Here is an 18,170-nt window from a genome sequence, read left to right on the forward strand (position 1 = left end):
CCTAAATGCTAGAAGGTTAAATATGCATATAACTTTCTGAGCCACTAACACTAATTTCACCTCATCCATGAGATAGTTTGTATGTTCAATTTCCAATTCATTGTTTATATTAAAGACAAACCCTACAGTAACTGCAATCAAGTTCTCTCTTTCCACTGGAGTAATTGAGATCATCAATGCAACCTTCCACACAGGTGGGGTGTTTCCAAGGACTCCTTGCATGGATTAGTCTAGATTCCATGCATATGTAAATGCTTAGCTTTTTTAACTCTATTCACTCTTGGAATGAGACCCATGTTTCTTTGTTACTGGAAAAATATCCTTCCCTAATGATTTATTCTTACCTCCCACTAATCTAACCAATGCAACAAATTAACCACAAATTCATATTTTGGTGCATTAAATTTTACTAGATGGTGCATAAAGACATGATAATCATCTAAAGTACGCCTTGCCATTTGATTTGATATGTAACATGACCCTATTTGGACTTGTAAATGAAAAGATACAAGGATGTGGAAGTGTCCTCTTTTGGGCCAAAACAAGGAGCGCGTTCCCTGTTTTGGCCCAAAAGAGGACATTTTCACATCCTTGTATTTTTGCAAGATGTCAACATATGATTTTTTTGGCCCAAAAGATGAGTTTTTAACATCACTACATCTTTTTATTGTCAAATATAAATGGCATAATGTTACATATCAAATCAAATGACAAGGCATGATTTAGATCAATATCCATCTTAAAAAATTGTGTACATCAGAATATGAATTTTGTGAAATTCTGTCCAATTTTTTGCACCAAGTTTAAAGCAAGGTTTCCCATAATGGGGAGCGAGAAGACACTATCTATTTTGGCAAAAAATTTAAAATCCTCTACCTTTTAATTGCACTTTGGGGATCACTCTTCATAAACCCATAAAGCATATGCAAGCAAGCATGTATTAAAAATTACCCCTATTCTTGCAATTTACATTTTGTCATGTAAATGGTTGAGCCCATGTATGTGTTTACATTTTAAAATATCTACATATATAAATTACATTAAGTTGCTATTTTATAAATCCCCTCATGCACACAAACAACAGGTAAGTCCCCCTACTAAAAAATACCCCTCAATGCACACAAGTGGTATGTTACATGTTTATGAGTGACCCCCCGGGATAATTGCCAAACCCAAATGGGGTCATGTTACGATAGTCCCTTAACTTTAGACTACTCAATTTCAAGAAATGTGACACATAACCACTCTTTTGAATACTTTATACTTCAAGCAATTATTTTATAAAAAACTTAGATTCTTTCTTTGCTTGCTTGATTTTCTAATCACTTCAACTAATTGTTGCTCGCTTTTTTGGGCTTGCTCGCTTTTTCTCGCTCGCCCTATTGACTGCCTCACATTGCCCATGATTACCAAAGCACATAATTTCAAAAAAATATCAATGCTATGCACGTGTCACACACGATAATATGCTTTTTGGCAAACCCACATATACAACAATTAAGTGAGGTAAGGAGAATGAGACAATATATAAAATAGTTTTGCCAATATTAATGATGGGCTATAGTTCAATCTCATCCTCAATGAGATCAACCCTTGCCAAACTATTTATTTCAATATCCAAACCAATGTTGAAATCTACAAATATATTCTTCCCACTACTACTTGTGCTACTGTGCTCATTGAAATCAGCATCACCAATGGCAGGCTCGTCCTCATGGGTAATGTCTCATGATCATCCTCCTCTCTTGTATCATGATCATCATCACCTCAACGGCCATGATCATCCTCCATATCTCCATATTAGTAAATGTACTATACATCACTTTGGAATGTGGCGTAATAGGTATGATGTGCCACCACCTATTATTATCCACCATTGGTTGATAAACAACCTAATTCAAACACAAATACAAACATGTTATTTTCCTTGCATGGAAGGTATCAAGTATTAAAAAGTGAGGATTTTTATATGTGTATAGTACCTATTCACATTGTTGTCGTAGTACTGGTGTGTTCTTCTTGCTTTGCCAAAACTTTGTGGAGTCAATAGTTACAAAGCCACTTGCATGGCATTTGATTATTGCATTAGGGTCTCTTTCTGCCACGTCCTTAAACCACTTGACATCCAAAACATACACAAAGAAGCATCAAAAGTCAAGCTTAATAATATCTTGGATTATGCCACAATAATCATCCATGGCTCCATTGGCTCCCTCAAAGCTAGCAATGATGCCATAATCTTGTGTTTTCTCTTATCACCAATCCATTGTGTCTGAAAATGCTTGCCCTCACACCATATAGCATTGAACATAGTACACTACACCAAAATAAAATAAATTGAATAAGCAATCTAAATTGTTGAAAGCTCCTAACTTATGCATAACATTCTATATACCAACCTTTTGCATGCATCCTCTAGCATACTCCGATTCTTCCATTGTGATATGCATCCTCTCATCTCTCTTTGCTCTCTCCATTTCATCAAGTAGCCAATCCACATGAATATCCTTTGGAAGTGCTCTTAGATGCTCAGGGTATGGCACATGAGATTCGTGGTGTGTACAAAAGAGGGCCCTTTCTCCTTGTCTTCTTGCCTTTGAATCCTCATATCTTGTCACCCATCTTTTCATCACATCAATATTAAGCAATCTCATCCACCAAATGCACTATGAGATGTAGTTGGCTTGTGAGAATAGAACATGGAAAGGTCTCCTCCACTAAACAAACCACCTCCACTAACATCATGAGTCAAGCATCCTCAAGTGTGATGGGATCTATTTCCTTCGAGCTCACATACCTAGAAAGAAAAAAGTGCACCATATTAGCAATATGAAAACCTTGCATGGAGCATTGCCCATCTTGTAAATACAATCCTTCACATCCTTCGATGCACTACAAGAAATTCTAGTAGGTAGTATGAACTAAACTCATGAGCGATGATTGATTAGTTGCTTCTACACTCACAAATTTGGAAGGAAAAATACTAGATTATGCCAAATCATACATACTTGGAGCATCTTGTGCCCATCATGAGATTTCAAGCCGTATAATTGCTCTACACCTCTTTTTTTGCTCTTTGTGAAGGCCCCATTCAAACACCTCATGCATCTAATGGGAGTACAAATTCTAGTGATAGCTCCCTTCACCACCAGCATCTCTAGTTTTGATAACTTCCATGGTGCACAGGGTAAAAAGACACGCCCTTTTGGCCTCTCTTGTGGCCAAGCTTCAAGCATTCTCCCTATAGTGCTGCGTAGCTTCAGATAGAGTTGGCACAGCGCCAACTAGGCTACATGCAAGTGTGGGAAGGCATCCCTTGACTGACCACATTGAGGGTAGACGGAGCATTTCCCGGGGCAGCCCACTCTCGGGTTGCGGGGCCTGTTTGGAGCCTCAGATGATCCCGGATGGCTGTGGGCCGAATGGTGACCATAGGTAAGTTGCTCAATTTTGTGCACCGGTTCTATCGTATGGTCGGTGGCCTATTTCGGGACCGACCCCCAGTCGATCGTTTTGGGTGGACTACGTCGGCCACCCAATTGAGCCTAACTGACTACGACTGGTGGCTATATAAGAGCAAGCCTGTGAAGCCCATTTCATCACTGGCTACAGCAACCTTGATTCCTTAGCATTCAGCCTCCATCTTCTACTGTTTCCAGCATGCCATGGAAGCTTCTTTCACAGGTAGCGCCATCTATTGTATCAATTCTACAGTAATCAAAATTTTAATTCTCCATACTATCTTGTTTTCTCTCTTGCGTACGAGATTCTGTTATCTGTTGAGCACAGACGTTGTATTATTTTCTTACATGGTATCAAAGCCTGGACTCTAGTAAGAAGATTTGGTAGTGTGTTTCTGTTTGCGAGATTGTGAGAGATGGCCCAGCCCGCAAGACTGCGAATCCCACCGTTCGACGAAAGCGGAAAGTTGGACGGCCCTAACTATCCTCTCTGGAAGTTCAAGATGAAGACCATCCTAAGCGCATATGAGCTTTGGGACACTGCTATTGGGGTGGATGTGAGGCCGGCGGTTCGGAGACCGAATCCAGCCAATACAGGACAACACATAGTACCAACTGCAGATGAGATTCTCGCATGGACAAGAAGAAATGCAGATGCACTGTGTTCTATTGTCTGCAGTGTTAGTGATTCCATCATGGCATTAATTCAACATGTCACCACAGCGGAGGAGGCATGGACGGTCTTGAAAAATTAGTACGAGACCACGAATCAGACGCAGATTCAGAATCTAGAGACTCAATTCGCGAATGAAAAGTTGTCTGAGTCTGAAGCGGCAGAGAAGTTCATCACCAGGGTGAAGAATCTGCACGATCAGATTCAAAAATCTGCCCCTCAACTTTGAGGATTTCAGCGTGATTCTTCTAGAGGAGGAGATGCATCAAAAGACGAGGACTGGAGAAAATTCGGCTTTTTGGACCGAAGAAAGGTAAGGGTAAGGACTCTGGTAACCCATCTTCTTCTGATGATAAAAAGAGAAAGAAGAAGATCAAGTGCTTCTATTGCAACAAGGCAGGGCACAAACAGAATGAGTGCCGCAAGAAGATATCAGATGAGAAGAATGGAGTGAAGAAAGAGTCCAGCAACAGCGCGCAGGCAGTATCCATAGAGCTATTCATCGCAATTGAGGAGATTTGCACGGAGGCAATTCATGTACTTGCAGATGAACCTTGGATCATTGACAGTGGTGCATCGCACCACATGACCAGTCGGAAGGATTGGTATACCTCTCTACAGCTGGTAGGGAATGACATCAGGGTAGCAGTCGGCAATGATGCAAAATGTCCAACAAAAGGAAAAGGTACGATTGCTTTCAAGTCAGCAGATGGATTTGTAAAACATTTGTCCGATGTTCTTTATGTGCCAGAAATCAAGAGGAACTTGTTGTTTGTTTCTGTGATCACGGATTGGGACCTCAAAGTTCAATTCGATAAGAATGGTGCACAGATCCTGGATCTTCAAGGCAAGGTCATTGGTAAATGTACACGGCACAACAACATTTACGAACTCTCAGCTTTCAGTGCTCGAGCAGATGTGAAGAACACTAAGCTGTGGCATGAGAGGTTTGGTCATCTAAACCTTAGTTCTTTGAAGGAGATGCATAAAAGTGGAATCATTGCAGACCTACCAAAAATTTCAGATTTGCTCGATGTATGTGAAGCTTGCATGATGGGCAAGCAGCATCGGTAGCCCTTTCCTAAAGAGGCCAGTAGAGCAAAGTGCGGTCGTGGATCCTCTTGAGTGGCCTGCCTAGTGGATGTTTCTTCATCTTGCAAGTCTTCAAGGGATCTCAGAAGGCATGCGAATCGTGGTAGACAGAGTTCTTTGGGAGTCCGATGGGCTAGTGGCCTTTGGAATAGGGCGAGGGTGGAGTCCCAGGTTTGTTTCGAACTTGAAGAACTCTTGTTTGGGATCCATCAAAAACAGGGATGGCAGTTGAGTGATGAGGGAGTCAGTGGATGAGGAAGAGCATGAGGACATAAATATGTTGTTTAGAAACTGTTAGAATTTTGGACACATTTTGCAAGAGTTTGGGGGCAACTACTATGGCAATAACTCAGTGGGATAAGCCTATTTATATAGATTTGCTATCCCCTTGATCGGCGGGATATGGGTATGGGGATGATCGGTGCGATAAATTGATGGCAGCAGTTGGTGGGATGTGGCCAAGACCATGATCGGTAGAGTTTGATATGGTGACGGGCAGTGCGATCTGGAATGTCGATGGTTGATGATGTATTTCCTTGGCATCGACCGACGAGATGTTGGGATTGCGATGGGCAGCAGGATACTTCGTTGTAGTGACAACTGGCATGATTTGTCGATGGTGATGGCAACAATCAACGGGATGTTGGGATCATCACGGTTGGCGGGATACCATTATGGCGAGGATCAGTAGGATACTAACTGTGTAAAAAGAGTAAAAGAAAGAGGGAATGGTGTGTGGGGGGGGGGGAAGGGTGAGTGAGTAGAGTGCACTTGTGTGGTGCAGACTAATAGTGAGGCCAGCATGCAAGATTATGAACAAATGCAAAAATGGATTCTAATCACTTGGTGCTGACCGTGTGTGTGCATGTGGTGTGTTCGACAAGGACTAGTGGGTTGCAGGTGTGTTGGGTGAGATGCCTACCGTACTAACTCACCTAGACCTGGACTCGATGATTATGATGAATGTAGTGTAGGTAGATGCCATACTATGGCATAGCATGTAAGGAGCCATGTAGAGTAAGTGTCCAGCTTGTTTTTTACCTTGGATGCTAGGAGCACATTTGTGTTGGACTTCATTGTTGCAGTGTGGTCCATCTTCTTGGGAGAAGCGAGTTTTTGTGAGTCTGCCCATGGGGCCGACCCTTGCTTTCATGAGTAGGATGGTACCATTGGAGGGGGTACGTTCACCATTACCTTTGAGTGTTCATCCCCAGAGGGAGGTTCTTGTATAACTCTTCGTGGGGGGGAAAGCAATTCCTGTGGACTTCCTTGACTAGTTGTGGTGATACTTGTGTTAAGTCGGACCATCCATGGCACTAGTGTGTATTCAGTACCTTGAGGCTAGCCTACTTCGTTCGGTTCGTGTAGGTTCTTGTGGTGTTGTATCTCAGGGAGACAGAGGTTCTTGTGGTGCTACCTTTGACACCTTCAGGGTTTGCACTGTCGACTTTTGGACCCAGGCGACTTTCTTGCCTTAGCCACCTAAGCGGGTGGTGTTGATCGAGCTGTTGGTGGTGTGTGGTAGTGGATGAGGTGGGGGCACAGGTGGGCAGTGCAGCTTTCTTCTTGTAATGGATGGGTTTGGAAGAGGCTTTCTTGGGGAGACCGGAGCTTTCATTGCTGCTTTAACATTCTCTAGGAGTCGGGTCCGGATCGCGGGTCCGGATCGAAGTGACATTGGGCACAGAAGATAGCATCTTGTACTTGTAGCTCACGAAGTTCTTGGGCAGAGGATGGTGGCATCAATCAAATGGGCAATGGCATTGGTTTACCCACTGCAGGTAGCTTTCTTCCCCTTTTGAGCTGGGACCTTATGTGGGGTGCTAGTAGGGGCTGGCACTTCTAGTCTGCCGTGCTATGTAGCTTCATTATCATGGATCAGAAAGGTTAGAACTGAAGAGTGGGGGCTTGGTCCACACAACAGAACTATTGTTGTTTGGTCACCATTGGTGATCGAAGTAGTTCGGGCATGCCAGTTGATTTAACAGTTTACGGCATAGCACTAGGTTCTTCCTAGTATAATCTGTTCTTCGGTTGCTTTGTGGGGAGAACATAAAATCGTATATTTACTACTTGGTGAACAACCATTGGCCGGTTATAGCTCTTATTGAAGCGATTGTGAGGGTTAAGGGTACCTGTAGCTTTTCCCATACTTCTTGGGAGAGGAAGTTGTGGCTCGCTCTTGGATCCACGAGTGCTTTGATATGCATGCACGGGACCTGTTGTTGAATAAAAAACCTAGCTAGATCTACTATTAGCTCCTCCATTAGTTGCACCTGTTCAATTGTTGCTTTAAGCAATGTCATTTACCTACACTGTCGGAGGTTAGCATTATGGATTCTAGCTTCCTCGATGGCTTGGCGTTTAATCCTAGCCACCTTGGCCTTGTGTTCTTTTTCTATATGCACGGCTTGAAGGGAAGAGAGAGTGAGTGGTCTGTAGTATCTTTTTAATTTTCTCCTACTAAGGTAGCCATCCATTTCTATCCCATTAAGGGTGGCTATTTGGCATGACCCCTGGAAGTGATCTCAACTATGCGATAAGGACCCATACCTCGGTACTTAAGCTTGTGTTTAGTATTATGGACGTTGTATAGGAGCACCAAATCTCCTTATACCAGGTCCTTATTCTTGAGGTTGTGGTCGAACCACTTTTTACATTGGGCCTTTTCTACCCAGAGAGAGTAGGTTACATGCAACCTTGTCTCTTCTAACTTTTTGAGGTCGACTAGCCATTCTACTAGCGCATTTTCTATGAGTCTTTCCTTCACAACAAGATAGAGGCTAGGCACTACATACTCCATTGGCATTATTGCTTCCACCCCAAAGGCTAACTTGAAGGGGGTACAATGTGTGGCAACCTTGTAGGAGGTCATGTAGGCCCATAATGCTCCTATCAGCTTATGCTTCCAGTTGGTATGACTGGCTTCTATCGTACATATGATGATCTTACAACATGTTTTGTTGGAGCTCTCGGCCAAGTCATTTACCCTGGCATAGTATGGCATTGACTTCCTATGAATGATCTTAAACTCACTAGTCAGGATTGCTATTGTGTCATTGAGGAATTGAGTTCCTCGATCACTGACTAACTCCAACAAACATCCGAACTACGTAATGACTTGTTCATGTAAGAATTTGGTGTGGATCTTGCATCAGCCTTCACCGTGGCTCTTCCTTCTACCCACTTGGTGAAGTAGTCAGTGGCCAAGATGATGTATTTGGCCCGACTCCCTTAGCTGCTGGGCTTATGGGACAAATGAAGTCAATACCCCATTTTTCAAAGGGTTGGTCAGCTAAGATTCTGGTCAGGGGCATCATGTCAGCTTTGTGTGGGATTTGGACATGCTGGCAGGGGTCGCATCGTTTGATGAATTCGACCGCGTCTCTGAAGAGTGTCGGCCACTAGAGACCAGCTTGTAGAACTCTATGTGCTATAACATCAGCGGGGCAAAATGACCTCCTGCGATTCCTGAGTGGGCTTCTTCAAGCATATCGATGTATTCATGTCCGCACACTCATCTTCACAGTATACCATCCTTGCCCATGCAGTATAGTTGGCTTGCTATATCAACTAATATGGTGCTGCATCCTTAATGAGTTTGCAAGCTCTATCCTTCTTAAGGGCCTGGCCTAGGAAGGTGGTCATCCCACTTTGCATTTACGCAGATGTCGTCCAAGAAGACTTCCACAAAGTCCCTCAGATATTCCTTGAATACTGTAATCATCATCTGTTCAAACATAGCAGGGGCATTTGTTAATCCAAATATCAGATGACCCTGGCTACATATACACCCCACTCGGTTGCAAAGATGGTCTTATGTTGATCTTGGGGGGCAATTGACACTTGGTTGTAACCTGAAAATCCATCTAGGAAGCTATACGCTTCCTTTATTGGCCACCCTCTCTAGAACATGTTTCATGAATGGCAAGGGGTAGTGGTCACATCTCGTGGTAGCAGTAACCTTTTTCAAATCCACGCATACTCTAATTTTTCCATTTTTCTTTAGGACTATCATGATGGGTGATACCCAGTCCATATGCTCAATCTCATAGATGAATCCTGCATCTATGAGTTTCTGGATTTCCTCCCTCACTATGAGTGCATATTTATTCATAGGGTAGGGGCATTACCGTACCGGCCTGGTGTCATCCAACATGGGGATTGTGTGCTGCACTATTGTGGCAGGCACCCCTTTTATGTCAGTGTACTTCCAGGCCATGTAGTCCTTGCACTGCTGTAGGAGAGCTATTAAGGCATTCTCATCATTGGGAGTGAGGTCATCATCTCGGCAATGAATACGGGCTGTGGGTCTTGCCCTTCCAGGGCTAGGTTTACCTATTTGACCGGGGCTGAGCCCATCATACCCTTGAGAACAACTGTCCTCCCGAGACCTTTTGGCTTGTTGGTATAAGATCTTATGATCCTGAATAGTATAGGCCTTGTAGTGGGTTGGTACATGCTGTAGGTCCTCTTTATCCTCAGTTTCCTCCTCTTTCTCTGTTGGAGTAGTGGTCTTTTTGGCCTTAGCCTTACCTTTGGATACAAGGGATTTGGGACCTAAAGGGGGCTCTTCCATTGTGCTTATAGAGCCGACGGGGGTGGCTACCCTACTTACCTTGTTTCCCCAGTTGGTGGAGAACTCGTGGTGAGTAGTTGTGGCACCTAAGTAGGATAGCCAGTGAAGATATGATTTTACCCTCACAGTTCCCTTACCTCTCGGGGTTTGAGCATGTTAAAAATTCTTAGGGGAACCACTGGGGTCAGACCCTCAAGCTCTGGGGTGGTGATTTGAAACCCTACTCTTTCTGGAACATCTATATTGGCTAAGATGTGCATCCATTCCTGTGAGAATTCTGGCTCGGGGAGAGGTGCATACGTGAAGTCGTCAGACTCCTTCTCATCCTATTCCTTGTGATAGGGTTGGAATAATTTTACGGAGGTGGTTTGGGAAGTGGTGTCAGACTCTGCAGCAGAGCAAAGAGGTGTCCTGACAATGGGTGGGACTTGTAGGTGTGCAGGTCCACTCTCATGGGGTTTGCTCCTTGTGCCGCAAGTGAATGTTATCATTATGCCAGTCATGCACGAGTTTGGACATTCACAAGGGCCTGCCTAGGATAACTTCATAGCCTGGCTGTCGAGTGAAGTCCATGACCATGAACCTGATGGGGTACATGAATCCAAATACCTTAATGTTTATGCCAGTCAACACTTCAAGGGGTTCTGCGATTCCCCCATCGGCTAACTTTACTACGAAATGGGTCTGCTCAAGTGTGGGTTTTCCCCATTTCTCCTAGCATTCCTTGGTGCAGACACTCACTCCTGCTCCCCCATCCTGGATGGCTTCCACCTTCTGGTTTTGATAGACTATGGGGATAGAGGCGTTCGTGTCATCACCCTCGAAGTACTGGCCTAGCTTGTTGATGGGTACCTTAGGTAGGTTCTGCCCCTTCCTAGCATCAATTGGTTGGGCTTAGGGATGGCAGGGGTTGGAGGTAAGAATGGTATGTTCATCCAATTGGATAGATCACACCACAGGATGGGATTTCCTCTTAGCAGGGAAGTGATCGGCATCTTCACCTCTGTCGATAGGAAGGCAGCCGAATCGGCGCTATCGTAGGGCTTTGGTGAAGCTTCTTCCTCCATGGACAACATGTCCTCAAAGCCATATAGGTCTCCTTCCTCTTGGAGGTTATGCAACACTGGGTCTTCTCGGAACATCTTCTGCATCAGGTCTAGAGCTTCTGACTGCTCAAAGCTGAGGTGTTCCTCTTCCTCCACCCTTTTCGGCACCTTGAGCAATTTCTCCCTTGGTGGCCCATCAAGTGGGCTAGATGAATGGTATCTGACCCCCTACTGGCCTTTAGTCGATGCTTGAACTTATCTTGGCAATCCTTCACCAAGTTTTGGGCATCCTTTATGTATTGCTTTTCTAAGACCAGTGAGTCGGGATAGGTCGCCTTATAGGTGGGTGAGGGTTCTAGGCCTTGGGCTTGCACTGGTTTTTTCACCTTTGGGGTTAGGGGTACCTCAGGGTCACCCTAGGTGGAAGACTATTCGGAAGCAGAGGAGGTGGCAAGAGTAGCTGTCTCCTCATCAGAGCCGTCCTGGATGAGCACGTGGTCGGAGCTGTCACCTACTCAAATGGCCTTCTTGGATCGGCAGGTTTGAGGATGTGTGGGAATCTCAGGACCGAGCAATTGGGATCCCTTACCCTTCCTTTTGAACTTCTTCATTACCTTGCCTAATGCCTTGGCTTGCATCCTCGTAATGACTTGTAGTGGCACTGCGGCTACATGGCCCTATTCAATATGCTAAGCAGATTGAGGCTGGTGCTCTTTGGCAGGATGATGGGGGTGGTTGGTCTCCTCATGGGACAATCCTAGAAGAGATGATCCGTTCCACATCCCACACACAAAGGGGTGGGATTGGTCATGGTTGGGGCAGTGGGGGTACCATCCCTGTAAGGATAATTCTTCAAAAAGTGTGGGCCTTGGCATTTGAAATAGGACACCGGAGGGTTTGAAGTACCTCGGTAGGGGCATTCACTTGCTCTATGGGGACCCTAGCAGGTGTAACATTGGAGTGGGGGTCTCCGAGAAATTGAGTTTAGATCTCTCGCCCTTATGTTTATGGGAGAGTTTAGAATACGGGGACCTATTGATCCTCTGGCGGGAGGTAGTGGATCATGGTACCACTTCCCTCCTTGTAGGGATAGTAATCATGAGGTCCGTGATCAAAATTCGTCTCCTCCTAGTTGTTGGGCAATTCTTCAACCAACACTTGATTAACTAGGGCTATTTGAGGTAGCAGGGACTGCGGACCCAATATGGGTGGTGGTAGTGGCGCTAGCTAAGTCCTGTACTGGCTAGAGCTAGCCACGGGGCCACCTTGAGAGATCTAGGGGTTAGGTGGGGCCATTAGGGCTAATGGGGGTCTCATTTGATACATGGGTTGGGGAAGGGACCTCACAAATCGACATTGGGAGGCATCATGATTTCCCCACCTATGGCAGTGTGCGCAATAGAGTGCTAGCCTTGCCCTTAGGAATGGGCACTCATTGGAGGGGTGATTGCCATTGCATACCCCACACCAGACATTGTCTCTCTATGGAAACAAGTGGTGGCTGCTCGGCACCTTCGTAGAGGTTCCTATCCTCCACTGCTAGCCTAGCTGATCCAACAGATTGGAGGCCAGCTCGCTCATATCCAAGCCTTTGGGTTCATTAGCCTCCTTCTTGATTGACTCTACACTCGAGGACCTAACCGATGGAGCTATTTTTGAGGAAGCTGGTGGGACTTTGTCTGAATTCATCTTGTCCATCATGTTGTCACATATATGGATGACCACCTTGCTGCATAGATCAAAGGAGGTAGGGTTCATCACCATGAGGAGGTCATGCAGCTTCAGGTCTGCCAATCCAATAAGGAAGCGAGGCAACGGTCGTTCGTCGCTCATTCACTCATATGGTTCACATTGGGCATTTGGCTTGCTTTGCCATCCAGGTTGAGGCCAAATGCATTGGCTATCTCTAGGTCTCTAGGAGCACCAAAGGCTTCACAAATCTATTCAAACTATTCCATGTAGAAGACTGGGTCTCCTTCTCCTAGGAACTTGGTCATTATCTTTGAAATGGCTATGGGACAGCTCCTCGAGGGATTCAAAATCCCTGAGGAAACACTGGGGTGGGTGGAGGTGGTGTTGCCCCCCTTCCTAGGGCATTCACCAAAATATGCATTGCCTCATCAGTCAACACCATCTGAGCGGCTAGCGAAGGTGGTGTTGCTGTGGGCCTAACGGGGTGCAAGGTTGGTGGCCTTAAGCCTAGCCCAAGTGGTGGTCCCCACATAGTTGCTGGTACTAGCATTGGAACGGAGGTACAAGGTTTGCATTCATTGGTGCAACTGGTATAGATGGGAAGGGACAGACCCTCGGAGGAGGTGGGTCTTGGGGCATGGGAACATTACTTCCATGCAGCAAGCGGTAGGGTGGAAACTATGGTGCCCCATAGTTGAAGGCTGGTGGCATCGGGGCTGTTAGAGGTTCATAAGGCACTCCACCTTGAAAGTTCCTTGTATCCCCTCGGCCGGGGTCTTTCCTTTGGAATTCTCTCATCCATGGATCTTCATCATCCATGTTTTTCCACTGGGAAGGTCTGGCATAGTCGGAGGGTCCTGGATTGTAAAGGTGGTCTTCATCCTAGTCTATGGCTCGAGAGTTGGCTGCTACTGGCCTTCCCTCCCTACAGACATGTTGGCAAAGGGGTTCTCCATGTCTTCCCACTCTGTTTGACCTAAGTGGCCAAACATGTTGGAGAACGTACCTCTAAACCTGGATGCAACCGAAGGTGCAAGAGAGCTAAGAGAGGCTACACTTGTGAATGGAGCTTCCGATGCCCTTGGACCCGAGGGGTTTTGGATTACTTTGTCCAGACTCTCTGTGTCATCATAACTAGATAGACTTTCTATTCGGGGACTTACAAGTGGAGGCTCGTGATTGAGCTTCCGGATTCCTAGCTAGGACGGAGGGTGGGCGGAGCGTAGCTTGAAGTGCTTTCTTCCATCATGGGATCCTTTGGCAAAATCCTTCCGGACCTCAAATGCATGTGGGATGCCTCTGGCTGGAGCACACTCAAGCTGAACTGAGGTTCTGGAATTTCCTTGTAATTCTTTGGCTACCCAACAAGCATCGCGACGGTCGATAGGATAACTCTATAAGGATGATCGATGGGATCCGGTATCACACCAGGGGATGGAATATCAGGTTTAGCAGTGGGTAGTGGTGTAAGCGTATAGCGATGGCAATGGAGTAAGAGTAACTACGGGCAGCGGGATAGATATATCACAATGATCGGTGGGATAGATCCTACCACATGGTCGGCGGAAACAGCCACAAGTGCTATCCCTACGGGTGTAGGGATATGGTTAAGACAACAGGTGACAGTGGGATAGGGAATCGGTGGGATCTTACCAATGCGCCGGTCGGCGGTATAGTTATCATGAAGGGCGTGGGGATCAAAATGGCAACGATCGGTGAACTAAGCATATTGCGATGAGTGGCATGATAAAAAAGAGCGACGATCTGAGGGATACAACTATGGCCACGGGCGTGGGGGTGAGTTCACCGCACTAGCAGGGTGGAGTAGCAGGATAGAAACACTTGGTAGGATTGCTCTAAAGCCACAGGTCAATGGCTGTCATGTTGGCAGGATAGTAACTCTGACACGCATTAAATCAGGGTGGCAGGTTAGGCTGTGGTTAGAAGTTAGGTCAGCGGGATAGCTCAATGGCATCGGATCAACATGGTTTGACCGGCGGGATACGGATAACACACCAATCAGTGGGATATTTGGTCGGCGGGATAGGTCTATGGCATTGACTCAACGGGATAGGAAAACACAGTGTCGCTAACTGGTTTTTGATGATTCCTGAAGATTTGGAAGTTTTTGTTCATGTTTTTTTGTGATGGGGGGATGCTAAACTACCTAATCTACCTACTCAATGAAAAAAACTTGAAAACAAAGCACTTTTTGAAAGCCAAAATGCAAAATTTCATGAAGGGTGAGTTCTAAGACACAAAACAACTTCAAGATTTGGAAAGAATCCTCATTTTTGTTGTTTTTGAGGTGTTTGGACCTCACACACACCTTAGCAATCACACCCACTAAGTTCCTATCAACTCAAAACACTAAAAAGCATCAAAGACAAGCTTCAAATGCTCCAAATAGGTTTCCCACAAGAAAAAACAGTGATAGAACAAGAATCCCATCGATGATTCAAAGACAAGAGGAAGGGCAAACACTAACAATAGATGGCCATGGAACATTTCAAGTTGAATGGCATCTTGCTGGTGATTTGAAAACCCTCAAGTGCTTGCATGGTTGTGATACAAGGGAAAATTCAATGTTCACATGACTTTATTGTATGTGTTCACAATGTAAGCAAAAGGATGGATTACAAACTGACATTCTAGCTTGGGGCCAAGTGCAAGCTCCCAATTGTGTGACAAGAAGGATCCAAAGTGGGATCCCATCTTTCCCATCCCACTAGAGAGAGTACATATATGTACTTTACACATAGAACTATGTGTACTTGGTAAGTTGTTGTATTTGCATCTTGTTTATGCTTGGAATTCAATTTCACAAGAAGTATCCACACAGTGCATTGGAGAAGCTGTTAGAGATGGGATTCCATGGAGGACATGTCAAACTTAAGGAGGATAAGAAAATGTGTGGGGAAACACAAAATCTTCATGCCAAAGTGTCCATGGGTGGAGCGAAGGCAAGGAGATTCCTATCTAACCACAATCTCGACAAAGACAAACATACATTGTCTCAAAGTAGCTTGAGTTTGGGATTAATAGAAAGCATTGTGTGAATGCACGACCAATAAGGCTTCTCATCCTCAAGTAGCAGCTTTGAGAGCTAAAGTATGGAAAAAGGTAGATCCATTAAATAAATTGCTTCGCCAGGTTAAATCTAAGACTTCCATTGCATTCTATACAACAAAAGAGAGAAGTCGTTAGGATAAACACGATATAGGAGGGATGGAATTCAAAATTCAAATTTTGAATTTTGAATTTGCTGGTTCCCACCTAGGAGTAAGAGTTGTGTAAGAGGTGGGGTCACTTGTGGGCTTAACCCACCTATGTGGGGTTTAGGAATTTTTGGGCCCTACCATGGCCCTTTCATTAGGACTAATCCATTTCTTAATGCATTCCTTATGAGGCTCTTTTGAGACCACATTTCTCCCCCAAGGATGGGAAGGCTCGCAAGATGGATGCTACTGTTATGATTTCAAGGTGGTACATCGAGCAAGATCCCAGCATGCAGTGGCAGACTACCCGTCATGCCTTAAAATAGGGGATCCCACAATAGGTATTGAAGATGAGTTCCCAGATGTCGACCTCAATGTGGTTTTGGTGGATGTTGTGGAGCCATCTGAGGGGCTGGTAACCTAGGGTATGCCATGGTCATGGTATGACAAGATGATGCACTTCATGATGTCGAGACAGATGCTAGATTATCTCAACAGGGGTCAATGAAAGCAGTTAGTGCTCAAAAGCCATGGATTTGAAGTAGCAGTCAGTCTCAACTCTATCGAAGACACTTGATGGATGTTCTACTTTGGTGTGTGCTTCCATAAGAGCAAGCAGTGGTCCTTACAGAGGTGCATTGCAGAGTTGAAGGTGGTCACTTTGCAGGAGAAATTATGGCCAAGAAGGTGCTGCAAGCACGCTTATGGTGGCTGACACTACAAAAGGATGCCCGTCGATTCGCTCTGTAGTGCAATCTATATCAACGACTAGGACAGTTGGGACCGCATGTCCATGCAACCAGTGCTTCCTTTGAGCCCCTTCCAAAAATAGTGATTGGACTTCATGGGTACCTTCAAGCCTGCAACATCACAAACTCAAAATTGCTATGTGCTGGCAGCCACCACAGATAATTGCACTAAGTGGGTGGAAGCTTGGGCACTGTGGGACAACACTGCATGCTCCATAGCCAAGTGTTTATACAAGGATGTGTTCTACCAGTTCGGCTATCCGATTGAGCTTGTGAGCGATAGAGGGAAGCATTTTGTGGCACAAGTGGTGAAGGAAATGATGACTTTCTACATGGTCATTCACAAAAAATGTCCTTATTATCCACAAGTGAATGGCTAGGCAAAGTCTTCCAATGAGTAGTTCAAGCAGATTACCACATTATTGGTCAATAATCATCGCACGGATTGGGATGAAAAGATCCTTTCTGCAGTCTGGGCATACCGCACATCATTCAAAGTTGCCACCGTCCTGACATCGTTCAAGTTGGCATTTGAGGCAGAAGCTACTACACTGGTGGAATATGTTGTGCCAAGCCTCCGCATTGCAGTTGCAGACAGGTTACTTCCGCAAGAGTCCATGGAATTCCGACTCGATGTCCTAGAGAAGTTGGAGGAAGATGTAATGGAGAGCTATTACTTGACCCAGATAGTTCAAGCTCAAAAGAAGAGACAAATAGACCAAGCGTCGAAGAAGCAATTTTTATGAAGGGGCAACTGGTCTTGCTCTTTAACAATCGCATGGGCCACATGTTGAGGAAGCTCAAGATGTGATGGTCGGGTCCCTTTTGGATCTTTGAGCATTGCGCATTGATGTTATTCTATTTGGAGGATCTATAGGGGTGGGTGTTACCATTGCCAATGAATGGATTCCGATTGTGGGGAGATATCATCATGAAGGCCATATTAAACGCCCATTCTAGTCACAAAGAAAGTACTCATTCCATGGATCGAGGTAGGTACACAGTATCCAATGGTGCGATCGTGCACTCCTTATGGTGATAAGCATGTACCTACTGATGGGATCTTGAGTTCAATAGCAGCCGCCATGCGTTTACCCACCACTATGCCTTGTCAGCAACTCAGTAGCTTAGTTCAGCTATACTCCTTATTCACAACCAGCTGCCCACATTTCTAATTTCTTATTTTCTCCCTCACACTCTCAGTTTTCTACTCTTACCTTTCAAACGTCCACATCCCAAGCTTCTCCCTCGACTCCAACACCTCCTTCCTACGTCTCTTTCTGCTCCCAGACTCATGGCATGGTGCTAGTGCAAACTAACATTCTGACACCTCTTTGCAGATAGTCACAACAAAGAGACAATTGATTGTTGGATGTGCTTACTGAGGCTGAGGATCTTTTCGAGCACCAATTGGGCTCAAGTTGTTGTGCACCCAGAGACAGTGCAAGTATGCATGTAGCTGGAGCAATTATGCATGCAGCTAGAGCAAGGCGATCATGTGGACATGCTAGATGGGCCATGAACTTTGATAGTAGAATTGATTTATGAGCGACTCTAATTGCCGATGGACAGAGAAACACAAGACTTCCCAACGCCTGATGCAACAGCTTTGGAGGCAAAGTTTGGGCAAGCGGTACAAGGAGAGTATCACCTAAGAAAC

Source organism: Dipteris shenzhenensis, chromosome 9, assembly GCF_047967505.1.
Source record: "Dipteris shenzhenensis isolate YYH24624 ecotype China chromosome 9, Dip_SZ_1.0, whole genome shotgun sequence".
Taxonomy (NCBI): Eukaryota; Viridiplantae; Streptophyta; class Polypodiopsida; order Gleicheniales; family Dipteridaceae; genus Dipteris; species Dipteris shenzhenensis.